Source organism: Ornithodoros turicata, chromosome 3 (genome assembly GCF_037126465.1).
Source record: "Ornithodoros turicata isolate Travis chromosome 3, ASM3712646v1, whole genome shotgun sequence".
Taxonomy (NCBI): domain Eukaryota; kingdom Metazoa; phylum Arthropoda; class Arachnida; order Ixodida; family Argasidae; genus Ornithodoros; species Ornithodoros turicata.
In genome coordinates, this window is record NC_088203.1 from 18,892,675 (window position 1) to 18,919,966 (window position 27,292).

General features: G+C 45.9%; 1 protein-coding gene and 1 long non-coding RNA gene across 5 annotated transcripts in view; both read left to right on the top strand.

The window, feature by feature from the left end:
• LOC135388252 (plexin-B-like) overlaps positions 1–27,292 on the top strand; it is a 119,549-nt gene that overhangs the window by 27,112 nt on the left and 65,145 nt on the right. For all 4 annotated transcript variants that reach the window (XM_064617677.1, XM_064617678.1, XM_064617679.1 and 1 more), the window contains exon 2: positions 5,123–5,193. The gene's annotated coding sequence lies outside the window, so the exon portion shown is untranslated. The remainder of the gene's footprint in view (positions 1–5,122; positions 5,194–27,292) is intronic.
• LOC135389992 (uncharacterized) lies at positions 23,936–25,198 on the top strand. Its single transcript, XR_010421649.1, has 3 exons — positions 23,936–24,038; positions 24,326–24,441; positions 25,008–25,198. It is a non-coding gene; the product is annotated as an uncharacterized LOC135389992 (long non-coding RNA).

A 27,292-nucleotide genomic window follows, 5' to 3' on the forward strand; every position in this document is an offset into this window, starting at 1 on the left:
TTCCCTGAGTCTATTTTTCATTCCTCGTCTCGTCTCGCCTCCCCCCCCCCCCCTTCCTCATCCTGTCTTCTTCTGTCTGCTTCATCTCCCGAAGTCGCTCGACTTAGTCTGCTCTCGGCAGGTGGGTACACCTGTTGTCCTCTGTGCCATTTCTCCGCCGTGCGTTCAGCAGCAGAGCGACTTCATTAAGACCTCCTCATAAGACGTACGTGCCCAGGTGTGCACGCACGCATGCGCGCACACACGCACGCACATTTCTTCGCGCCTTTTGGTGTTTTTACATTTTGTTCGATTGGATGTTAGGAGTAAGGCTATATAGTTGAAACAAAGGCACACCAGTCAGCGCACCGTCGACAATGGCAAATTGCCTCGGCTTGTTCTCACCGGGTGATGAAGTGAAAGCTGAAATTAAGGGGATCGCCTCTTAGGTTCTGATGGCGTACTCTTTTCTTTTTTTGCGTAGGCAATGTCGCGCCTTCAGCTGGAGATAATTGGACGCACGAATTGGGTAATTTTCGTTTTTATATATATATGTGTGTATGTCTTAATTCCTTCGCAGTCCGTACGTATAGTGAAGACGAGGACTCGAAGAAAGGGACTTTTGTGAGCTAGATGGCGCTGCGATGTTCAAAATGGGGGGATGATTGAGATGTTAATTGGCGCCGACGACGCAGTAGGTGAAGCACAGAGGTGTTGCTAAATTGAGTTCGTTGAATGTTGCTCACGGTTATACCTATTCAGAGGTGTGTTATCTGATGAACGTTTTTTTCGTCTCTATGACGAACTGGAAGTCGTGCTTGGTTAGGAGAACGATCGTGATTCATGAGCTCTTTATGCTGAATCCAGGCAGTACGTCTCAGAGGGGGAGGTCAGCAACACCTCTTTCGACATGCTTGGTTCATCTCATCAACCCTGTCAGGCTTTGTCGTTAGGAGTATGCGGGGACCTCTCTGGTCAACGCAGGCGAAAAACAAGACTTCATAATTGCTGTTGACTGCCGTAGTAACGGAACTTTACGACACAAAACACTCATTGCAACCCACAGCACGATATATGATATGGTTATCACTCCTCATTCTATATAGTGGTGTGTGTATTCACATTTTGAGGTAACGGCGTTCGGGATGTTGATTGGCTGGCTGGGAACTTGTTATACGGCGAAGCTGCAGTTTTTAAAGGGGCGTGTAAAGTTCCTCGAACCTCCTTCTTTTATTTTTTATTTTTTTGCAGCTTTTTTAGAAGCGCGCAGTTCCCGAGAACTTTAGTTCCCTAGAGTGCACGGAGCGGCAGCGATCTCCCCCACCTCCTTCCTGCGTGTGGTGACGTCAGATCAGCGGAGCACTTTGATTGGCGCGGGAGAAAGCAAGGCGACGGGACGGCAACCTGCTCTGCTTCAGATGCGGGGCTGGCGACGCCACATACAGCCGCAAAAAGAAAGAGTGAGAGAAGGAGAAAAGGCGCACGCTTCAGTATTGGGCGACTGACATGGCGTCGCAGACTGGCAGCCAATGGAAGCAATTTTTCTGACCTGGGAGATTGGAATCTCTCTAAACTCGTATGTCTTGTGGAAATATGTATCCCAGGGCTTCTCATCCTTATTTCTACGTTGTGAAACGTGTCCCAAGAAGTACGAGCGCCAAAAAATATGTTTCTTTTTCTACACATCGTCGTCGAAACGCTTCTGCCAACCGAAACTTGCCGTTTGCGAGAGCGACACATCGCCGGCGAAGACACTGTTGCGATCCCTCCGCCCTTGCAACGCAAAGATATTGCTTCTGCGGCAGTGTTCTTGTCTTTCTCTTTTAGCATCCTTGATGAGCCGTATAATATCTCGTGTGAGCGGGCGCTCGCGTATCAAACTTATGCGCATACCGTATGAGGCAGTGCGGAACCACGGGTTGCCGCCATTAGGGCCAGTTTTCCGAGCTCCGAGACGACGGCTACACTGTAATTAAGGGAGTATATCTTTTATGCTCCACACGAAGAAGCCGCGTTGTGCGCTTGGGCTTAACAGCACGCCCTGCCTCCGGTCAAAATTTTCGCTGACGCCGTCGGGCTTGTTTTGCGAGCGAGTGAGCGAGCGGCGATCTTTTTGGCCGCGTGGCTATACGAGTGTGGTTCCTCGAGCTGGATGGTTGTTTTGTATGCAGAGTCGGTTGGAGATGGTTTTCTTCTACGTCGTGCGCAGTCCCTGGACGTCCGAAATGCGTCGTCACTCCTGCTTTCTACGCCAGATCTTGTTTCATCGTTTTGCGTGAGCTTGTTTCTAGGTTTCTAACGTGGTCGCGTTCTAAGTACATGTTTCGGACGCTTTGCGTTCCGTTGCGTGTGTCAAGGATATGTCCTCGATCTTGAGAAGGAAAGGCAGAAAACGTGAAGAATAAGAAACGGAGACGACGGACTGTCTGCAGTAGTACACTCTAACAAAAAAAAAAAAAAAGAAAAAAAGAAAGAAAAAAAAACAAGGAGTAGACGGGGAGTAATTGCAGCTTCTACCCCTAGACTACAGTTACTTCCTCTTTTAGTCCCCTAACCCTGATATTTACTCCCGAGGACTGCAAATTGTCACTGAACTTGGCAAATGGTCTTCGGAATGCAACAATGTACGTCAATACGTGCTCTTTGTTAATTTGATGGCATAAGGCTGCATAACTCAGCCAACTTAGCAATTTTCCACCCGCACAGAAAGTAAGAAACATTTAGCGTTTCTTTCTACGCAAATTGCATGTCGCAAGCTTTTATGTCACTCGATATATCGCGGTTGACGGTCTGATTCGAAGTATCTTCGTGCATGGACACAAATTATGTACTTGGAACTCTTAGAACATAGCGTGAGAAACGGTCTCTGCTCTGTGACATTCATTTACTCCTGAAAGGGACTGTTTTTTCTGGCAATGCATTTATCCCCAGAAGGAGTAAAAATCTCATCGTTTCTTGGAGATAAAAAAATCTTCTTCTTTCTTTTCTTATACTCGGTAACATATACGCCGAAAAAAACGAGGACATTGACAAATTTGCAGACGGTACTCATGACGGACCGATGACACCGATTGAGACGAAGAAGCAAGAAATTCGAAAGTCGAGGTGATACCTCTTTCTTGAATCGAACCCTAAAACGGGGGATACAGAATAAAAAGAAAGTTTTCTACTGCACAAAAGCGGACGAAAAGGATTTGAAAAAAAGAAGGAGTCGAAGAGAACAAATATCGGAAAGTAAGCGAAATTAATTACACGCCTTCTTCCTGGAACAGACCCTGCCGCGGTGCTTTGTGAGATTCCCTCTTCTCCAAGATTGCACAATTTGATGACTTCCTCTTAAGCATATTGGGCTCCCCAACCCGCAAAAGAGCGGACTACTTCCTAATTTCAGTTCTTCTCGCTTTCTTTCCTTCTTCTTCTCAATTCTTTTGCTATTTTCGAGTTCCCCCTTTCACATTCTCCATCACTACTGCTACTATAGTTCCTCTTCCTCCTCATTTCGTTCCTCTTCCAGCCCTTTCTTTTTTTGGTCGCTTTCGTCCTTTTTTTCTGGCAGATGAGGCCGTGGAAGATTGATGTTCACATTTACGTAAGATGTCGGCATATCAGCTGGAAAGAGGGGAAGTGATTCATGCCTCCCCATTCGGCACCAATTCCGGCTCCTTTTCTTCGTTCCTTTGTTCGAGCTTTACGCATACCGATTAACGTATCATTCACTACGTATTGATGGGTTAGCGGACGAAAACAAAGAAAATACGAAATCGATACCACCGGTTGCGAAATTTGGTTTTCGAAGGGGTTTTCCAAACGAAAAAAGGCTTTCGGTTGCACGTTCCTGGTAGACGATGCCGGAAGATAGCTTACCCTGGATTACTGGTAGACCTATTAAGTAATCAATTACAAGTAACCGAATTAATGTACTTAATTACGTTTTGAGTAGTGAGGTACTTCAAGAGATTATACTTTCGATATTGGGTAATAGTTACTGTAACTTAACCATACGTTTGCGAGTGTTATTTGTAAGGCACTTGGAGTTACTTTTGAAATTACTTTTTGTGCGAAGAGGCCTTTTTTTCACCGTTTTACCGTGACATTTTTTTTAGGCATTAACCAACTGTCTGCGGTGCTTTTGCTGCCCAAGTCTGGCATATTCGCAGATTTGTAGTCATCGTACTCCGGTACTATAAGTGATTTAATTTGTCCTTTCAATAAACATTGCCATGTTTGTAGTGCGTTCCCCGTAATAATGTTTTTCTTTTCTTCTTCGGTGTATTCCGTTTTAGCGCAGCGAAGCAGCTGTGGCTATGAGCGGTGTTCAAACGTGGACAGATAAAGAAAAGACAGTGAAGAGGGAGTGGGGGACAAGAAAAAAAAAAGTTGTACGTCAAAATTATATATATTTAAATGAATCTTACTCGGTGGAACCCAGTTACTTATCAGAGCAACTGCAATTGTAAGCAAGTTGCAATTTTGATTTGACAATTGCAACCTGCAATTGAATTTTTTTATGAGCACGTAGCTCTGAAAAGTAATCTTTAGAGGTGCGATGATGAGTTGCGCTTTTGAGAAGACATTGCGTTCGAGCGCGTGTCGTATCCGTCTCGCTCTTGTTCGTGTTTTTCTGTCTCGATTGCTCTTCCGCTTTTTGACCCCCGCAGGAGGATGTTGCCGATATCTTTGATAGATAGATAGATAAGTGCTTTATTTCGACATTCTATACATTACAAATTATAAGGCGGGACCGCTAGGCACGCCTGTAATGCGATCCCCGTAAAATTACAGTGATTACTAATGATCTGATACGCCTAGAAAAAACACAACACTTTTTACAAGACAATGAAAACAACAACAACAACAAAAAATGATCAGAAATAACTTTGCCGAGACAGTTTCAGCGTAAATACATAAACAGCAGTAAGCGTTACAAGAAGGAATAAATAGAAGAAGTCAATCACAGCAGATTCGACAACAGCCGTTTAAACATCTCGAAACTAGGTACTTCTCGTACCTGTGACGGAAGACTATTCCAATGCTTTCCCGCGAAGTAACAGAATAACTGTAGACCATAATTTGGAAGCAGTGATAACGCGAACGTGGATAAGAACTGCTGCCTCACCTATACTCTTTCTTGTACCTTTTACAGGCAAGCATGATGACACCGTGAGGGGTCGAGCTAAACGCAAGTCGGCAGCTTTGCAAGGTTCGGCGTGAATGGTAAGTTGATCTTTTTGACATAGTCCTACGGGAGGACATTCCTTCTCAGCCATTACATCCACTTCTGTATATTATGAAATCTACGTGGCATCGGCCACGTAACTCTCTCACCACTCCTCTTCCGCAATGCGTCATGCCGTGAAATGACGTCATCTGGGAAAGTCCTTGTACAGGTTGACTCTGGTCTTATAGACCACCCTCTGTTTACTAACATGTGACGTCACGAGAAGACTGGTTCGAGGTTATATATTGTTGTGATGGCCAAGAAGCGGGGAGAACCCGATAAGACTGATAGGAGGCTGATAAGACTGATGGGTGGCGTACTTTGCGCAGCGGCTAAATGTTATCGATAACGTAGGGGCTCAGATAGTCTATTATGGTGTCTGCGATGCAGTCTCTGCTTGTGACGTGGCATCGGTCACTGAAGAGGTCGTTCGTCCCACTATCACATCAGCGACTCAACATAAAAAAAAACAAAAAAAAACAGAAGGACGTGAGATAATATCATAGGAGAGCGTTAAAAAAAAAAGGTGACTGATGGCAGGTCGAAGAGAGGAAAGCATTATACACAGAGCCTATGTATCGCGAACACCGATCTAAATCCTTGAAAGGGTACATCCTCCACATGTTTCCTCCTCCCGTTTTCTTTATACTCGCTTATCTTACGTGTACAACCTCCTCCTCCTCTCCGCCGATTTTTTTTTCGCAGTCGACAGCCAATTTCTTTGCGGAATAAATACGTTCGCTAATTGAGTTACTTGCCGGCTTTCCTTTCATTTGTTGCATTTCTCGGGCAAGGAGGCCCAAGTCACCTCCCTCCCTCATTTTCGTCAACGAATCGTCTCCTCTCCGTGTAGCTCACGTTAAATTGACCTCCTCTGTTCCGTGTTGTTCCTTCTGTGAAGCTTTAAAAAAAGAAAAGAAGAAAAGAAAAAAATCGAGGCCTGATTTGGAATGGGGTGGGGAGTGAAAGATAGTGGCTCCTTTCTCATCGTAATATGATGGCGGTGAGAGTGAGCTGCAAGTGCTGATAAGACGGAGTGTTAATGGTGCATTGCGTGCAGGAGGAAGAAGAGAAAATGGTTTGGAGGGGAGAGGGTATAAGGTGAGATTCATTCCGATGGGTGGCAGAGATAGGTGCGAGGAGTAGATGAGCTCAATTTAGAGGGGAACGGGAGGAAGGTGGAGGGGTATGGCGTTGGTTGCACGAATGACCGATAGTTCATTAGTGGGAGGGGGGGGGGGGGGTGAACAGGCTCCGTTTGTCAGGCGGTGTGGGGGTGACTCAGGGTTGTATGGGAAATGGAGGTGCAAGAAGTGTTTGCCGCACTTCGGTGGTAAAGGGCAGACGAGGGTTTGCTGGGTATTTTTTGAGTGCCGTATTATCTGTGCATCTGTGATGTATTGGTAAATCCAAGTGAGAATCAAATAAAATCATCTCGTTGACGCTGTTAGTGTTTTTTTTTTTTTTTTCAGTCAACGTGCAATACGTTGGCATCTGACGCGATCACATAAGAGTGATGTAAACCATACACTCTAGAAACGGCACTATAGTCATGCGTCGCTCCGAATGATTTTGGAAACGGATGGCGTGCGCTTTTTTGTGACACTTGGTATCCATGTTAACGGTCACAGAAGGCGTACGCGCCGTTCTCTCCTAAAATAGTCGCGATCCCGCGCGTTCTGTGTGTTTTGGTAAGATCTCCCTAACCTTGACTTATTTTCCACAACCACCATCATCCATACTGGACCTTGCACGTCGCCAACACATTGCCACTCTTTTCCCTCTCTTTCTTGTCCTTTCCCAATACGTAGAAGTTCGTTGACCTCCCCGGGCACTTCTCTCCCTGCGACACACTCAAGTGTTGCTGAGACATGGCAGCTCGGAAATGCCACTATATTCGCGAGAAAAGGCCCAGCGTCCAGATTTATGGAGGCCGTCGTCGTCCCTTCGTGTGACAGCGATTGCACCCCTCCTCCCCCTCCTCCCGCGTGTGTGTGAGAGAGGTGAATCATTGGGGCTGGTAATCGTCGCTTGAGTAATCGCGCAGCGAAATTAAACGCCTTCTTTGGGCCCGCGTGTGCAGTGTGTCCCTTAATTGAAATCGACTGCTCACTGTGCTGCTGGAGCAAGCACTATATGTATGTGTTCCTGTGCTGGCGAGCGACCGCGTTGTTCGCGGAGTGGACGAGTGGGGGAGCGACAGTCGCGAGTGCGGCGGAAGACTGTCTGTGGCCTGGTAATTGTGTTTGTTGCGAGGATGCGTTTTGAGTGAGTTGGGTTGGGTTAAAGTTTGGAGAAGTGTGTTTTGGAGTCGAGAAGGGTTGAGGGGAGTGGGCGCGGCTATAGGGAGTGTATTGGGGGAGGGGGAGTTGGGAAATTTGGAGTGAAGTTCAGTGTCGTGGTGTTTGAATTGATAGTAGTCTGGAGCGGTGATAGCGTGGTGGGGGAAAAGGGGGAAGCGATGTGATAGAACGACGACACGAGAACGACGTGTGTTAGGTGTAGATTAAGTTAGCGAGTGTTAATCGAGGGGGAAGGTTTTTAACAGCGTGAACGGTAGACGGCGCTTAAACGTACAGTGTTGTGGTGGTGCTTGAATGGGGATCGTCCGATCTGCACGCAGTTTTGCATGTGTGAGCAGCGGCATCTGGACAGAAGGTGGGAAAGAGGTGGAAAAGGGAAAAAAGGACACTTGGATTTTTGTCTGTTGCAATATCTTTGTGACGTACATCATACAGCAGCGACTGAAGCCCAAAGCTATAGTACGGTTCTAATCGTATAGAATTTACGAGCTCTTTATTTCCAGGACAACAGCATTCCCGTGATTCGCTTAACATGTGCGTGACGTTACCCTGAGTCTGGTGTGCTTAGGGACCCCACATACAAAGAGTGGTCAGTTCGTAGGTTGAAGTTTCAAATATGTGAGTCTTCGCGCTGTCATGTCTTGTGTGGTGTGTGTTCGGGTTCCTCTGCACCTCAGACTCCACACGATGTTGCACACATCTAACTTACACCAGCTTCTTTGCATTTTATCCCGGCGTTCTGTCTCGGTTAATGTGCTTCGCGTTCTCCTGTTATATCAGGTCCTCCGCAACTCACCGAAAACAGAAAAAAATAAAAAATAAAACTGCAGCCATTCATTAAATACGTAACCCAAGCCGTTGCACCCTCACTATTCTTTTTTCTGGCAAGAAAAAAAAAAAAGGAAAAAAAAAGAAGACCAGCAAGTCGCACCGAATCTCCGCTACCACCAACTCTCATCACACGAGCAGAAAAAAACAAACGACGTATAGGCAAACTTCCTGACTCGCAGGTGCGTCCAAATTAACTCTCTCACGACCCTTCGGTGTCTAGCCAGCACTCGCTGGCTTCCTTGAGCAGACGACCCGTAACTAATTGAACATCACGCAGGGGGAGCACAAAAAAGAGGTAAAAAGAACGAAATATAAAAAATACTAGCATTCCCTCAGAAAACTCACAAGGACGCCAGTGGCTTCCCTAAGTACAAGACTTCCTGGAAGAAGCTGCGTGGTGAAGGAGTCCAAAATGGCTAGCTTACGTCAGATCGGCGTGCGAGCTCACGTCGAAGGACATCGTATATTTTCTCATATGGCTCTCTGTTTCGGACTTAACCTTGGAGAGGCGTTGGAGTAATATGGTCCTTGGTTGATCCTCTCCGTACAATATACAATGCAGGGTCGGCAGGACGCTGTGTGTATATAAGCGGATCATGGTGTGTGCTATACAGGACCGCAATTAACACAAAGGGATTTGTGGTGAAGGTTCGGGGGCGGAAGTTCAGGGTTGTTTCCACGACGTGCGAAGATTGAGGTATTGCTACTGGGCGTCTTGTGCGGATGACGAGCTTCAAGGGCGAGAAGTGACAGCGGTGTTGGATCGAGCGAAAAGTCTTGTCGCGCAATACAGTGGTAGCCGAACTACTTGAAGAAGGAAGAGTTGAGGATAACGTGGAAGATGGAAGATTCTAGTGGAAGAAAAAGCGAAAACACTGTTCAGAGATCCCAAGTTCCGTTCCGTGTTATGTTGAGCATTCATGCGGCGCGGAATTCCAGAAGTGGCGTACTGCGCACTTTAGCAGACGACAACCGTCAGCGTCTTTTCCTGTCGTCTGCTACAGAATAGTTTGTGGCCCTGTCGAGTAGGATTATTCACTTACGGTTAGCAGTGTACGTGGAGACGCGACGTTGAGCGCTCGCGCTCACGTGACTTCAGCTGTACGACATTTTTCGTAACTTTCGCAGGAGTATTCTGGGGAATGTCGCTCATGTGAACACATGGTTAATGGAATTTTCGGCTGGCACATCGAATGAGAGGATGTTGTTTTTGTTTGTCTGCAGTTATCAGAAAAAGAAAAAAAAAAGATGTCTGTTACCCGGGTAACACTGTTGCTGGAATACGGTCGCGCTCCTTAAAACTGTCATTACCTGATCAACATGATTTGATCGCGGCATGGTGAACCAGCCATATCAACAAAGATATATAGGTCGAACCGCAATACGGATCCAGCCCCCAACTTGTGAACCGTGAGTAAAAACGGAAGGAAAATTTTCTCTCGAATCCTATACAGTACACTGCAGCCACTCACTCACTTTTATCGTGTAAGTTCAAAAAGACAGCAAAGCAGCACAGCACAAGCTACAAACACGAGAGAGAGTATAGACAAGATGGCGGTGCCAGCCACCCATTGTTGTGAGACTGTTGCAGTTTTTCTGTCAATTACCGGGAAATAAGTGGATTGTGGTCTAGTTACGGCGCATTAACAAAACAAAATAGTTGTACCCATATTTCGCTGTTCAGTAAGCAGCCGTCTTATAGGAAAAAAATAACCCGTTCATATCTCGTTAACGTGAACCAGTTGAACTCAAAACAGAAGCCAACATACGCACACTTGGCGTCACGATTGGCTCGTTTCACGTTCATTGAGGGCAGCAACTGCAAATTCAAAGCCCAGTGAGCCCATAAAGCCGCCGTCGCCAGACGGTACACAAAAGGAGAGCCATCCGCTGCATCATCGTATAGCCGACCCCCGAACGCTTCTGAAGAATACGCGTCCGTGTCCGCTCGAGTGCGCATGCTCTGAACCGAAACCAAAACTCAAGACTAAAACAAAGACCAAAGACTTCCCTGCGAGTTTTTATCGTCGTCCTTTATACGATTATACGGACGTTATGATTAACTTGCCCCCAATGTTTTTTTTCTCTCTCTCTTGCTTACTTCGGGCCTACTCTAGTAGTATACGGTCGTTAAGGTTTTTCGCTTTGGATTTCATGGAGGAAGTTTTTCGAAGGTTGAGCCGAGCTTCAAAGAAGAAAAGAGAGGAAATGTAGTGCGTGCCGTGTTTCCGCCAATTGTGTCTTGCACGTCTTGTTGTGTTAGGCGGGAAAATTTGACGAGTTAAGAAGCCTAAGTGGCAGATGCACTTCGCTACTCAGGTTTATGTCAAGTTTTGTTCGTTTTTTTTTGTTCTCTTTTCTTTTTTTGAGGATTTGGTGTATCCTTGTTAGCGGGAGATGGAATTTACTGGAACCGTAGCTTGTTCTGTGGTGTGAGTGCGACCGCTAGGCATTAAATGTTTGAGAATTATTCCAAGACTTTACACGCGTCAATCGATCACTCAACCAACCAACTAATCAATCAAATCTTTATTTTCGCCAAAAATATTTTGATGGAGAGCCGGGAGAAAAAGCTTATTTCCTTTTGGGTCGTCTATATAGTGGACACAGAATCCTGTCGTTGGTGATACATGCTAGAAACTTGGAGGTTGTGGGGTGGAATCCCACAGCCGATTTTTCTGTCCGACGTTTTGCTGGGTTTTGCGGCAAACATTATAGGCACATGTTGTCACAGTTGTCCCTGAAGTCTGCCCAGGCCATGTACTATCTCCCCTGTCCCCCTGTACAGTCCCCCAGTCCCCCCCTGTCCCCTGTCCCCCTGTCTCCTAATACAGAATTTAAAATAAACATTGAGCGATTTTTGCATCGCAATTTGTCATCTGCAGCAACCCTGTCAGCTCTCCGTTTCTTTGTGCAGAACTATACTAAGATAAAATCCCTCGATATGAAACAACTTCTTCTGTTCTTCAATTCCGAACCGAGCGAGAGTTCGCGCGCATGTTTCATGCAGGGACTGAAACCGGGAGGGAACTGAAAAACGCTTGGAACCCAAATTTTTACACGAAATCCTAACCGGAACGTAACCGCAATTCATGATCGGCAATTAACCGAAACCGTAACCCGTACCGAAAAATGTGATTTCGCTTACCGGTTCATAAGAACCGGTTCAAGCGTGAACGCGAGCAACTTTGGATGCGATATTTGTATCGTGTTACAACTCTGATTAGTGGTGTAGTACGTGTTTCTGTTAAAGTATAGATCTCATCGTCATGTGTTTTTCATTCAGCAGTTGTGTAGACAACATACCATCTATGCGCTTGGACCCATAATCGGATGATATAATCGGTGCATGGCAGATGCCATTGCACCACCCTTTCAGAGCGCAACAGATAAATGTGTTCATTTTTACCCATTTGCATTTTGTAGCTCATTTTGCGACATCCTCGCAGCCTGCAGATACGTCCTGGGGAAAACCGAAAAAAATACCGCTTCAACTGTTTGGTTACCGGTAACCGCAAATATTAAACCTGCGAATCCCGTAACCGTAACCGCTTTCAGAGTTCTGACACTGAACCGTAACCGTAACCGAACCGATAATCATTTCGGTTTCGGGCCCTGGTTTCATGTTATGTTTAACTTCATCACGAACAGCGCAGTCAAAGCGTGCCTCGCAACGGGAGTTGAAAATCGCCCTGGCATTTCAGATTTCGCCGCAGTTAAAACTCCCTTTGGGCAGCGCACAGAGAGAACGGCTGGATTTTCTCGGCGAAACGGCGCGAAAACTTCGTCGCTCTCAGTTTCCAACCTGTCTTCCTTTTACGCCTTGGATCTCGGTCTACGGAGGACGTAAAAAAACTTTTTTTAGGGCGTCTTTTTTGTAGCCGACATCCAATCTCCTAACAGCTCGCACGCGCGCAAAAGGGGCTACAAACGCGAGGCCCTCGCGAAAGCTCTTATTTATACGTCTCCCTTTCGCACGTGTAATATACCTGTGCGCTTCCGAAGTTCAACGCTATACGCAGTCTGCCTGTTTTCGAGCTAAACCGCAGGTTTTCGATTTGGACGCTCAACAGATGTGGACGTTCCCATACAAACAGTAGACATCCATGGCAAATCGCCGAACGAAAAAAATGAAAGCAATACCACGGAACAGGCAAGACATGACTGAACTTTGAAGTAAAATGTAAGCGAGCTGGTGTATGTACTTCGGTGTTCGCCCATTTCATCGAACACCGTTTTAGTCGAACGCCTTTTCGTCGAACGCCGTTTCATCGACGCCTGACTAAGGTTAGGTTAGAACATCCTTTTACGTATTTCACGTGTTGCCGCAAGGAAAAGCGGCGGCCACCGTTTCGACGAAACAGCGTTCGGTGAATCGGCGTTCGATTAAATGTCCATATTTCGACGAAATGGCGTTCGATGAAATGTTACGGAACCGTATACTTGACGTTGGCAACACGTCCCTGAGCATGGGAGAAGGACAAAACACAAACACAAAAACGTTCTTTGAGCCTTGTCTTGTGCTATTCGTTTTTGTGTTTGTCTTTTGCCCTTCCCCCATGCTGAGGGACATGTTGCCAACGTCAAGACATGGCTGTCTGAGACACAGATACACGCATCTTGATCTCCGCATTTCATGTTTACGTCTGCGACCATGGCGCCAGTCTTGTCTCTGATTTCGAGGTTAGCTCGCAAGCTCTTTCGCTTTTGTTTCTCTTTCTTTCCATCGGCAGTATAGCATGTGGCCTGGTGATCGGGATACGACTCTGAAGGATCGGGTGGTCTTTGCAGTGTTTAGTCTTGCTGGCATGCCTGAGGCAGTTCATTTCGCACGGCGCCCCTGTTCTCTCGGCAGGGTAAATCTCGGTGTTAGGTTTACATCCGTTGGTTGAAGGAGATGGTGTCGTGTTTGTACGGACCAGAGTTCCAGACCCATGTTTCCAGGGGTACTGATGATGGTTGTAGGATGTGCGCGCGTGCTTGCATGTGTACACCGATGAAGGTTTCCCTCTTTCTCTGTGGTATGATCGTGTTCGAATTCATGTTATTTTCTTCCTTGTTCTTCCTTGATTTTGACCAGAACCACCTGATTACAGGTTGTTAAGTGATAGCTTCTGGGGCACACCACCGTGTAGGTCCGTCTGTAAAGCTAACTATACATTTTTTTGGTTTGTGGCACAGCCACTATTGCAAGCATGAAGCGGTTGCGGGTAATGCGAAAAAAAGTGCTCTTAGAGTGGTCGCTGGTCTAGATCTTCTTTCACATGCAACACGTTTGTTTGACTGTTATGGAATCATTCCAATTTCGAAGTTTTATAAAAACAAGTTAACTTTGACGTTTTTAACGTGCACCCAGAAAAGCAGCACTGTTTTCTCTTTAACTCTGTAATGTATGCAGGCCAACATATATGGTTACTCTACCCGAAGAGAGCTCTGGTATCAAATTGCGGTAGACTATCTTTAACATATATATTGCCATCAATATTCAATCAGTTTATCGATATGAAAGTTGACCCTTTGTTACTAACCAGAAGAGATCGTTTTTCGTTTTTCTTGCGATAGGCATCTGTGTTACGCGGGTTGTATGGAGTTACTTACACACACACACACACACACACACACACACACACATAGAGATACGATGATGAGATGCATGTTGCACACAATTGCATGTTGCCCTATTGTGTTTTGTATATCGTTTATACTTCTTGTCACGTTTGCCTGTACAGTATATCCTGCTAAACATTTTTGTACAAGCAGCTGCTGTACTGAAAGCGCGGCGAGGAGCCTTGTCAAGCCTGAGCGACTTGTTCCTGTCGTGTCTTCCCATTTCGCCTATTCCCATTTTGCCTAATGCTTCTTAGCAGATTATCTCGCCACCCCTTAGCAGGTTCACCGACCTCGAACTGCAGGGGGTCCCATTTGGCCTAATGTATGCTGCAGACAGTCCCACTTCGCCTACTAATCCGTGTTACGTAAGAAAGAAGGCGGTCCTCTGGCATGCTGCCAAAAGTCAATTTCGGATTTTCATATAACTTTACATGCAACCTTGTTGGTTTCACTGAAGCATGAGGTCTGTATTTATAATTCATATTACACTAGGGTTTCTTCCCTCATCTGTTGGTTCACAAATATAGACTGTGCAAGAGTGAAAACATAGTTTTTATTTACAGTTTTTTTCAATTAAAAGGACAGCTTTGTTTTCTGCCCTTCAAAATTCTTCCGAATTTGCAGCTCTACTCAATATGCATTAGATGTCCCACGGAATCGAGGTACGACACCATGTCCCGTTCGCCATTCTGAATTATTGACTGCTCAATGACATTCTTAAGTATCATCACAACTTTTTATTAATTCCAACGCCCTACGCCGGCTTTTTCAACTGACCCTAAGTGATTTGGGAGAAATTCAGAGCACACCCTGGAGCACCACATATTTCCGTGTATAACTCCCACCGTTAGATAATGCGCAGGCCCTCTTCAGAGCACCTTTTTACCGAATAACGCGCGCGTTATACACCGGAAAATACGGTAGTTAGGTTGAACGTGGGTTAAGGCGTCTCGCTCGGTGGTGTCGTGCTAACTGGGAGGTGGCGGGTTCGAATCCTACCACCGGTTGTGCTGTCTGAGGTTTTCCCTGGGTTTTCCCAAGGCTTTCGAGACGAATACCGGCACAGTTCCCCCTGAAGTCTGCCCAAGACGCATGTTAACCCCCTATCCCCCCCACTCCTTCCTGCTGTCCTCTCTCCATCTGTCCTCATCTGTACGTCGCTCATAGCCACCTCTCATCTCCACATAGCCATATCTCGCTCATAGCCACCTCGCCGTCGCTCATAGCTTCGCGGCACTAACACGAAAGTAAAAAAAAAAAAAGAGTTAAATTAAACTCGACTATAGTGACACCAGTTTCCATATTTAACATCGCTCAGGTGACACTGAACATGGCTCGAAGCCTTGTTTCATTCGTCATGCTGTCCATCAGGAGTCACCGTGTAAAATGTTTGTTATATTTGTGCATTATATTTACACCTTATATATGCAAATGTAAAGGGTCTTTGTTTCGGACGACGTAAGGTAGTTGTCCGACGAGCACATTCATTTCTTGCACACGTCACCATCGGGACGGAGCGTGTAAGTAACGCCCACTTGCCGACAGTCCCGTTTTGCCTAATGAGATTGCACGGCAGTCCCATTTCGCCTAACGGCTGTTAGCCCTCCCGCCTCTTTAATCCGATAATCCGGGTTAGGCAAAATGGGAATAGGCGAAATGGGATGTAACCGATGTAGGATTGCTATTCCCAAAAGCTAACAAACAAACAAAAGCAGATAAAAGCAGCTGAGACACAGAAAATTATGGAAAAATACAGAAAAAACAGCTCCTTCACTAATCTGTGGGTCTGTGGGGAAGAAGGACGTAGAGAGAGCAGGCACTGGCTCGCATGCCAAAATAAACACGCAACCAAACGGGAAAAAAAAAAAAAAAAAACGTGGCTAACAGCATTGTAGTTTCGTGTGAGACCTACCGACACCGAACAAAAACCCATAATTTGCACGCACGGATGACGATGCAACCAAGAAAAAAGGAGAAAAGAAAGTCATACAGCCCCATTGAAATACGAAACTTTGCTATACAACATTGCGATCGAAGCCAAAGCGAAATGATATCATGATATCGTGTTATATTTGACACACGGCATTCCACGTTGTCAGGTTCTCATGTGGCGATATGGACGCATTATTCATCCATTTGCTGGAGCTCCGGAGATGTCGCAACATATGCTCGATGTATCTGCCTCGCACTTCGCTTTTTTTTTTCCCGTCATTCCATGGCATTCCATGGGGATGGGCATGCAAAGAAAGAAGGCAACGCGTGAAGTGCCCGGAGAGGCAAGAAAGTAATATCGCTTTTATGATATCCGCTCGCATATAAAGAGGAGAGGGGGACGTAATGTCAATAAATATGTCACCGAGGCCGCTACCCCAATATCTTTGGGCTGTTGACGCGCCCTTTTGATTGGTCGCCTTTGTAGTGACGTCAGCCTGCTGATGCATGCGTAGCGCGGCCTGGTATGCGGCCGGATATTGGCTTGACTTGGCTCGGCGCGAGGTCTGGCGCGATTGGTGGGTGGGCGATATTGTGCGATATATTGTTTGTGTTCCTGTGTATAGCGTTGGGCCAAGCAATCGGCATGTTCGAGCTTTTCGGTGACATTGAGAATGAGCCGCAGGAAACATCAACTCAGCCTTATGGCAAGTTGTGAGTCGGTGACGTCAGGGATGCAAGTTGTTTGTGATTTTACTCATCATGACGCATGTTGACCTGTGTTACGTTCTCCACGGTCACCTTCGTGTACCATGTCCAGGGTTGCGGGATGGTAAAAGCACGACCTACTCTATACTAGAGACCTGGACAAATGGCAATCGCCTATGGCAGAGCCGGGTCATGGGTTAGTTGCGCGAGTGGCCGCTCCAAGCGCCACATAGCATTATTGGTGAGAGGGAATGACATGTGTACTACTATCATCATTGTCACCGTCGTTCGTCTGCTACACAGGGCTACGCAGGCTGTTGCTAAGGCGCGCTCTTTTTCCCTCTTCCGTAACCTCTACGTCGTTGTCAACACAGTCCACCATACATTGCCACGGTTTCGGCAAATCACGTGGTCACGAATAGTGCTAGCTAGCGCCAAATCCCATAGCGAAGCGGCGATTGCAGGAACTACTACCCCGGTGCTGGGAGCTTTGCCGATGTCCAGGTCTCTCGCATAGTAGTAGGCTGTGGGCAAAACCTGCACGTAGCCAATCTCGTATGCTACGTAGCCGAAACGTAGCCAGCGAGGCAAGGCTGTCTGTAGCTGAAAAGGTATAGCCAACGCTTCGTAATCTTTCACGCCTCTCATTTCTTCTACTCTTTCAAAATTTCTCTGGGACAAACCAAAAAAAGGAAAATAAAAACAGCCACCAGTTGGAGTGCCTGCGTGCACTTAGTTCGCCACTCGCAATTTTGAACCTTGCGCTGTTGATCCTTGGGAGGAGAGGCCACTTTCAACTTCCATCACCACTTGCACCCAGTACGGCCTCCTCACGTGGTGAGGAGGCAAGTGAATTAGTGACACGTTCGACCGCCGTCGGGAGACGGTGACGCTGCCGCCGTGTTTTCAATGTAAACAATCACTCGCCTTGGCGTCGCTCGCGGCTCTCGTTGCCACGGTAACGCCTGCGGCTGGCTTCTTATATTAAAGCCAGACCTTCGACGCGTCGAAGAGAGACATAACAATGAGGCTCTTTTTTTTGTTTTGTTTTGTCTCTGAATGTCTGAAACCACTGGGAGGGTTTCCGTGCCTTCGGGCTACACAGAGGAAAATGTTAGATAGCAAAAAAAGAAATGCACGACCGCACTTTGCATGAGAAAGTGTGTTTGATTTGTGGTTGCGGTTGTCAAATACGGTGCACGGGGATGAGTTTTAAGGATGCGAGTCACTCGAGAGCTATTTGAGGATGTGTGTTTTAGAGTGAGGGTGGGAGGTGGGGGTACCGGGGAATTGTGAGGGGGAACGGCTTTTAGAAGAGTCAGCATGACGTTGATGAAGGCTGAGAACAGCTTTCTTTGTTCTACAAGTTGATGAGGAGAAAGGAATGCTCCTATCTATCTTTATTTTATTTTATTTTTTTGCTTTGCACGGCGAATGTGCTGTGTGCGTGAAATGGGAGTACGATATATGCCCCCCCCCCTCCAAAAGAAAAAGAAAAAAGCTGATAAAAAGCCCCGGCATTCAGAAAAAAAAAAAAAAAAAGCAGCAGCACAAGTACGACTTTGTTGTCAGGAAACAATATACAGCAGCTATCTACACTTTTTAAACTAAACCAAGATTCTCATCGCCTAGCAGTCTCCTAGACAGTCATCATTCCGAATAACATCGTTTCCTCCCTTCACTGGTTGAAAACGGGAGGCGTACGCCTTTTTGTGACACTTACGCAATGACATCAATTGTCATAAAAAGGCGTACGCGCTGCGCAGTCCACAAAATCAGGAGTGTAGTGATGTCTAGTTCACCCAGAATGCCGTCCTGGGGGATGACGCCACAACATGCAGGCTACTCCCATGTATTTTCATGTTTTTGTCAAAATATTGCGCAGTCTCACCAAAATTCTAGGGGGCCGTTAGGGAATGCAGGGAGAGTCTGGATAAATCACTGGCGGTAACGGAATCAGCGTGGAAAAGGGATGGCCTTCAGCGCCTTCTCGTGTGAAGTTCTATTAAGAGAGTAGAGGCGCTCTGGCAGAAACGCCGTTCTCAGTCATTCGCTAACGCGGAAACCAACACACGTAGAAAAACGTGTGTATCCTCATCGCAATGGGCCATCACAACAAGAAGAAAACAAAACAAAAAGAAGAAAGAGAAGAAATACATTTTCTTCTGTGTCATTCAGAAACATCATTTCGCAAAAGACGCCTACTTTCACTAGAGAACGTGACACACGGATACACGTTTCTCCCTTTTTCGAAAAGCCGTCAGGACACTTAGTAGCAGACGACAAGTGGCAGACGATATCGTATCGCAGGCAGACGCGAAGCTGAAAAGTGTGGGCCACTTCCGCCACGCTGTCGACAAGCATCACATTGTTGCCGGACCACCTCTTTTGCGTCCCGTCGTGCTCAGCAGAATTTCGTGAAAGAAATGATAAAACAACGCGCGAAAGAAACGAAAGGAACCAGGAAATGTAACAGAATAGAAAGGGGCTACTGCGCGAATTCTACGAAAGAAATTCACCGTTCGTCGACCACCACAACTCATCGCGGCGGGAATCCCTCAAACTGCGCCGTCGTGACTTGTCAATCAGCAGTTATCTGCAGTCTTCCTTTTATTCCGTTTTTTTTTTCCTTCTACTTCTTTTGCTGCTTCCGTCGTCGTCTGCGTTCAAATGTCTGCTACATGATTCCCCGCGGCGACGTTGCGATGCTGCGGGAAACCGAGCCCGTGTGTACCTCTCACTTCTCGTTCTTTTTGGTTTCTTCGCTGCTTGCACCGTACTTTGTGAGACAGGGCTTCATTTTCATCTCCAGCTGCTCCTCGACTTCGAAAAATTCGAGTTTTGATTTTATTGTCACGGTATTATTTCTGTGCGCAAACGGTGTGATTCGACACAAGAGCGACGGTGCATGTCGTCAAGGGAATCTTGCAGTTTTGTATTCCTGTCAGCAGCATTCCGTGTTTCTAACTCGACGTACAGTGTTCTGCTCGGTATAATCGGTTGCCCCCGTGCTCTGAACAACATTGGCCACAACAACAACAAAACCAGAGTTAGTTCAAGACCAAGCGCGAGCTAGGGTTGTGATAAATATAAAGAGAGCATGGAAGCTAAACTATTCGTTGGATGATTATGCGCTGAAACTTTTTAGGTAAAAGTTGTCACTTGTTGCAGTTCATTGCTGGAAGAGCGTGAAAGTTGACCGCCCGGTAGACCTCGTGTGCTGACGTAGTTACCGTAATGCCGTAGCAACCTGAACATTGTTCCGACATGCGCCTTGCTGCTTTTTAAAAATATTTCTGTGCATGGTATGCACCTTTGTTCCACCTCAGAGTGCGCCCCCTATAGAGTCAATTGCTAAGCCCCAACGATTCCTCGCCAGTCCAAGATAGGCGAGACAGTGTGTAGGAATAAGCGATTTTAAAATTTTTACGACTTACTGAAACAAATCAGGAAGTTGAATATTTTCGACACGATTTTTTAGCAATCCGTGCTTCATTGATGGAAGTTTTTGTCTGCCGTACCAGCGATCGATTTTTATTACGAAGCTGGAGAACCGCGCTTTGTCTTAGGTTGCCGCTTATACTTTCTCTTTGATATCCTTCAGGTATCAAACAAGTCGTGAAATACCACGTATTAAAAACCTGAATTCAAAAATCAATCAATCAAATTAAGACCTGTTCCCACCGCTTATGTAGGTACATAGCGTTGACGTTTGTCACGATGATTCCGGAGCCGTAGTTGAGGGTTTACCTTTCTCAAAGGAAGAAAGTCAAACAGAGAACAAACTGCTGAAAGCAGGGGGCGCTGTGGTACTCTCTGAGGGACGACGACGGTTCGCACGCAACAAACCGTTTTTTCGTCGGCATTTTTTTCTTTTCTTTTTTCAAGCACATACCGTGTGAGTCTGGAAACGACAGCCGAAGAGCCAGCGCAGGTGCCTTTTCACCTTTTCTCCCATTAGTTTCTGACGGGGAGGACAATGGCACTTTTGTCGAAACGTCACTCTTGATTTCGCCCTCCTTCATCTTTTTTTTTTCCTTCATTTCTATTTTCTTCGTCGTACAAGAGTTCGCTTCGTGGATAAAAGTTGCTGTTATATAGGGCTTTATATCTACTTGTATCTCACTGGGCGTGTTGATATCGATTTTGTCATCATCGTACGGGGAGTGTACACCTGGAAAACGGTTCAGTTCTCGTTTCGTTTTGCTCGCTTCGATTGTTTCTGTTTTGCGCTGGTGTTTCTGTTTCTGTATCGCTGGAGATGTAAGTAATAGATGAAGCAGCAGTCGTCGCAGGGGAATAGCTGGTTCAGGTTTGCCGCCACCTGGTTTTAATGTTTTCAACGGCTGCCTCTTGGGGCAATCCTGCGTTGCGCGGGATGTTGTGTGAGAAAACCGCGGAAATGTAAAAGAGAGAGAGAGAGATTGTTGGTGAAACACAATTGAAAGACGACATTTGAGTCGTTAATACCTATCTCTATCGGGCGCATACACGCACTTTAGCGGTTGTGAAAGCTACTAACTATCCCTATAGCAAAGAAGTAATCGTATTGACGAGCCTCTTAGCACGGTGGCAAGAAGCGCAGATACACTGAAGCAACGAGATTGGGCTGGGGTCGTAGCCTCGTAATTAGAATCCAGCGTCAACAAGAGCAGTATGCACACAGAGGTCTTTACCACCATCAGCCTTTCACTTCGGATTACTGATTACGTACTGATTACTTCTGAGGAACAGAGATGAGCTATCACCGCCAGTTGGATTATAGTCGGGTACACACGAAAAGGTTTTAGACTGCGCCAGTTATCGGTGCTATCTGTCTTGTGCGAGAGGGGGGGGGGGGGGTAGACACCTTAAAGAAACATTCAGCTGAGCAAAGCGAGCTTTACTGCCCTTATTCGTGTCAATCTGCATTGTCGTAAGGGCATTTTGCATGCTTGGCAGTGTGAAGGTAATTTTTAAGTACAACGAGGGGCTAACCAACTCAAATGACACAGCGCAGTTGCCCTGACGATAGTGTCGTTAAAACGTTCATTTCGCGGGCGATTAATGTCACTACAACAGGGTGTGGCAGCGGCAGCCTATTGGCACACACACACACACGAGTAATAGCGCCACCCTGCTAATGGTATGCTTGCGCCAATCGCACAATCAATGACATTAGCGAGAACTCGGCACCCGTGGAAGCGACCGTTCACGTGTTGGCTCTGCAAAACTCACGCACGACGAATAATAATACCTCGGAACAGGGGAAATGTTATTGTGAGAAAAACGAGAGGGGGAAAAGGTATGTATGCAAAATAGCAATCTCGCGAAGTGGTCCATACACACACATGTGTCACGCTGCAGGCGAAATAGGGGGGAGGTACCTTCGTAGATTGTATCTCATTACGGCCGAAGTCTCATTACGGCCGATGTCTCAATACGGCCGAAAGTCTCAATACGGCCGATAATCCTTTAATCCCCAAGTGTCTCATTACGGCCAAAGTCTCAATACGGGCGAAGGCAGTCTCATTACGGCCGAAGATGTCTCATAACGGCCAAATGTCAAAATGTGTATTGTAACCTGCATTGATATGCAATGTCGCAGCCAGGTATGGATATATATTCAGCAGGGTATAAGCCATGCACTGTGCCCTTATCATATTTATATACACATATTGCGAGACAAACGGTATGTTATCATACCACAGCACAATGCAACATATTGTGTAATGTGTGCTCCCACAAGGTAGTGTAGGCTGTGAAGCAGGCTACTATGTGGAGTTAGCTACTTGTAGAGAGCTAGATGAATATTGGCTTTGTTGTGACGCTTTTGGAGCCATCCTACAGTCATTGGCCATGACAGAGCACCTATCTCAGTCGATGTCAGTTTATTTCCATTCGCCTTACAATGATACAATTCTTGCTTCTGGAATGAGTAAACCTGCAAGAGGCGATGAGCAACCATGAATAGGCTAGAATATTAAAAACAACAACAACAAGCATTTGTCTCTACATGGCTTGTTTTAATGTGCACAAGCTGCACACGTGTTGATACGTGTCTGCTATTTCATACAAGGTTAACATAAATATTCATTTAGACAAAAGAATGACAAGCCTTAAAAATGTGACTTCCTGGTAAACACAGAGCATGACCATGATATGAATATAGGTTCAGTAGTTCATTCCCTTAATGGAAACATGTGAATATCAAATAGTAATACATTACAATTCATGAAATGATGCATGCATAACTTTCCATTTCTGGTTTCTTTTTTATAAAAGTAGTGCACGAATTAACATTCGTGCACTACTACAAAATTTCTCACTTCACAACAGAACCTTATGATGATCTTAACAGCTCACCTCTTCGCCAGGACTCCCTGGGCAGCAACATCCTATTAGCCATGTTGTTGTTTTTCTTTTTCGGAATCCTTCGTGCAGCCACATACCATGCCTGGAATGGAAAACCAGCTATAAATAACAATGTATTTGAATGACTTCCTCTTGAAGTATTTATTCTAATCAAATATGCTTTGTGCCTACTATGGTGCGCGAAGGCACATAAGTACAACATTTGCAGACGTTCGACGTAAGCAGTTCTTGGAGATCAATTCAAGTACGCCGACTTGCGCTTTTATTTTTGAAGAAATACGACGACAAATTTTAACAAATGAAATATGGCTCACAATGATACTAGTAAATGCTGCTGTACGGTGATGCATTATCGGTATCTTATCGTCTTCGAATAAATTTGTTGTTCCTAAACGCGCAACCAACTAGAAACTGCGCAAACCTACGAACGGATACCGAGTTACATCTATTACAGGCACTTCAGCTGTTTTGATTAATTTAAATTACTCTTATGAGAATCCAACTATGTGTGGACAGCACACTACTAAGACAGGCAATCTACGAAAGCATTACTCACCAGAATTCCTGCTTGTCTTGGTCAACACTGCGCGATATACGTTGGGGCTGTGGCGATTCATTCAACTCGATTTTTACCGGAACAACAGGCGCTGCTCGAAAGACAACGACGGAAAATAGAGAGCCGCTATAAAGTCCGCTAATTTGCACATTACAGCACTACAAAGCGATATATGAACAAGTCGTAAACAGCAACCGCTCGCTCACACACACAAGAAACGAGGTACCCAACGTTGCTAGACACCATCCGAACTCCGAAGTGAGAGTAGCAAAACAACAAGATATCAAAACACGAAAGGAAGAGTATTGATCCCCCCTCCTTCTATACCATGCAAAACGTGATTTGCGCTGAGATGAACATATATGTTCATGACGCGAGTAATTTTCACTTTTCACTGATCCAAAGGAGGTCACGTGGGATTGCTCGACGCTTGCGAAATTGCGAAATCAACAATGAAAATGGCGAAACGAAACTTGTGAATCGTGCATTTGCTCTTCATGGTAGCTGCCAAAAAATCGAATCAAACTTATGGGACACTGGATTACAGGTATGTTGGCATCTTTTTCATTCCTGCATATCATTACACTATACGTGAATACATGGTGTCATGTCTCACGATGCTGGGGAAGTAGTTGCATGGGGAAGTGTGCATGGTTCTAGACTTTTAATTCTTGATCGCGTAATCGAAATATCGGCACCTCTCGCATTGTGGCTTGCATGTGACCAACCAAGTGCTGTTCCCTTACTAGCGCTTCCTACAAACGACAAAACGAAACATGTGGGAATGTATATTTTTGGTTACTCATATGTAACAAGAAAATGTATCGTTTTCAGGTTGCTGCCACTACTCCATGTGCCCGCAATTGTCTTGCGTGTATGATTACACTAACGGCGTCGCCCACCACGGCGGAAGTGTTTTGCGTACACGCGTTTCAGCATGAAGCCTGCAGGTAACATCTGATGTTTACCCTTCGGATATTCTGAATTTACATATTGTCGCTTAGAGGAATTCCGAATGCCCAGAGTGACACACACTTTTAACATTGTGACATCAGTGCAGTGGCATAAGCTCTAATGTAGTGCCCCACGAAAATGAACAAGGGGTAGTGGTTTATCCAGAATCCCAAGCACGAGAAGGGTGTTGGAAAAAATTGTTGGAATAGTTACGTCATTACAGCTTAACATATCATTACAGACGTATCTGAAGCTGAAATCGCAAGGGCACCCCCTGTAGGGGGTGCACAGGCAAAAAAGTTAGGGGGGGTCTTGATAAACCACTGACGAGTAGGACTCCTCCACCCCATGTCAAGCCTCATAAAACACCTCCTGAAATAGTTTCCTGGCTATGCAGCTGCATTATTATGACGTAATTGTCATTGTTGTCCATAATTCTTGAATATGTTTTGAATATATGAAAAAAAAAAGTCTGCTTGACAGCATATGCCTTATAGTCATCATCAAACAAGAGCATATGTCATTTTGTTCAGTGGCTTATGTACTTTTTTGTAAATTTCAGGTGGACGTAAATTGTAGAAGGCAGCTAGTGGGGGAGAAGATCATGGTCATAGGTCATGTGACTCCTGGAGCTCCCAGTGGGCTCCCTTGTGGAGTACTTTTCAGAACACACACACATACAGTTTGCTCACAGAACCAACGAGTAGGATGTTGCTTGAATACTGAGAGAAAATGGCGTAACACATACAAATATCGTGTGATACATATGTGACAATAAAAACATTTTTCACAAGGGATGCATGAGACACTGTCGCAATATTGTGTGCATGAACCATTGTGTGTGACACAAGCCGTGGGGGCACACCGCCTCGGACACATTTTGGGAAGCATAAAACACAGTATATACAGAGCTACTATGGTGGATGCTTCTTTTTTCTTTTTGGCCGTTATGAGACATCTTCGGCCGTAATGAGACTACCTTCGGCCGTATTGAGACTTTGGCCGTAACGAGACACTTGGGGATTAAAGGATTTTCGGCCGTAATGAGACTTTCGGCCGTAATGAGACTTCGGCCGTAATGAGACTCGGGCCGTAATGAGATGTTACCCCTTCGTATGCAAAAATCACACCTGCCCGCTCGCCGAATGCGACGCCATAATTTCCATTGTCCCAGGTCCGGTGCAATTATTGCAACTTTCCACCTCCACAGCCGCCAGCGACACTCACCCGGATGTGACGTCACGTGAACCAGTGGCGAACCATTAGCATAATCTGCCGTCTCGCCCTCTCGCCATTGTGTACCACCTGTCACAATGGCGTGTCCGTTTTGATTGCTCTCGTCGTGCTGATTCGTATCTTGCCTCGACCAATGAGAACGGCGGATTTCCTGCGGTTGACGTCACGCTGCCTGGCACTCAAGTGTGACGTTTACTTTTTTTTTCTTGAAAGTCCGGGGATTAGCCAGTCGTGACGGTTTTTAATAGGGTCCTCCATGTATATGTGTGAGAGAGCCTGTATACGCTAATCTGGTTGGCTCTCCGTATAGTATTGGGATTTGAGGATGATTTTGTGGTTACAAGAGCACGATCTAAACTAAAAAAAATTAAGTAAAAAAATTAACGAAATTAAACAGGAATGACCCTCGTATATTGCGTGAAACGTAAAACAATTTAATTTTATCGCCCGTTTCTGGAGGGCGATCCGCCATCTTTACTGAGGACCTTCTGATCTAACCCGAGGCAGAGTCTCGACTCCCGCACCGCATAGTGCGTGCCTGGGGTGGGGGGGGGGGGGGCTGCCAATCTGTAGAACTTAACCTAGACTAACCTCACTAAAGTGAGGGGGCGATTTAGCCCAATTGAACGACCCTACCTCTTTCAAGGTGGCAAGTTTCGACTCCGTTAGGCTTAGCAGTCCCGTGTTTCCCGTGCGCTAAAAGTGAATCAGATAGGGTTGTTGAAATGCATATAAAAAAGTTATAGTCCACAGAATTTTATAATTCTTACATTTTTAGATTCAGTATATGACCTTCTTTCACTTCTCTTATTTACCTTCCTAACTCTTTCACTAATTTTTAAAAACGAGTGGTCCCGTTACTGAACTACACCCTAAAATACCGTTGGAATTTGCATGCATCGGGCCATAACCTCGTATTGCTAGGCAGTTGTTCGAGCACTGCGAGAACCACGCGACGACGGCATGCTTGCTGCCTTCCAAAGAATAGTCGAAAAACTGAAGTGAAGTGACGGAAATGACATTGACGCGCTCGCGCCCCAGGCGTAGTCAGCTAATGTCACGTGCACGGCCGTAACGACACCGACAGCTTAATGACGAATTAATGCGATTGCGCCAAGGGGATATCGTCGTTACGTTTGTTCTATTCGGTAGCCTCCTGGATGAGAGCCTAGGATGAGAAGGGCCGCGCATCGCTCGGGTTCTGTACCTTCCCCCATTTCTGTATGCAGCCGAGTATGTTCGGTCGAAGTTGTGGTCAGAGATTACGCCACTGTCCCGTTGACGAAGCGAGCACGAAATATGCCCCGTGAAACCCGTCTCCCGCTAGTTTTAACGATAGCCGTTGCTCTCGTTAGCTCGTGAGGTGGACTTGCGATTAGGCCCCCTGGCTAACCATCATTCTGAATGACATTGTACTGTCACCTGATTTGTTGAAAATGGCATGCGTACTCCTATTTAGGACATTTTGGTATGATAACGATAGTGGAATGGCTTATGGTAATGGTCACATAAAGGCGTACGACTGCCCTGTCTTCAAATCAGAAGCGCCAACGTTTTCCTTTCTTTTCCCCCCATTTCAGTGATTGTCCTCCAACGTCTTTTGACAATAAT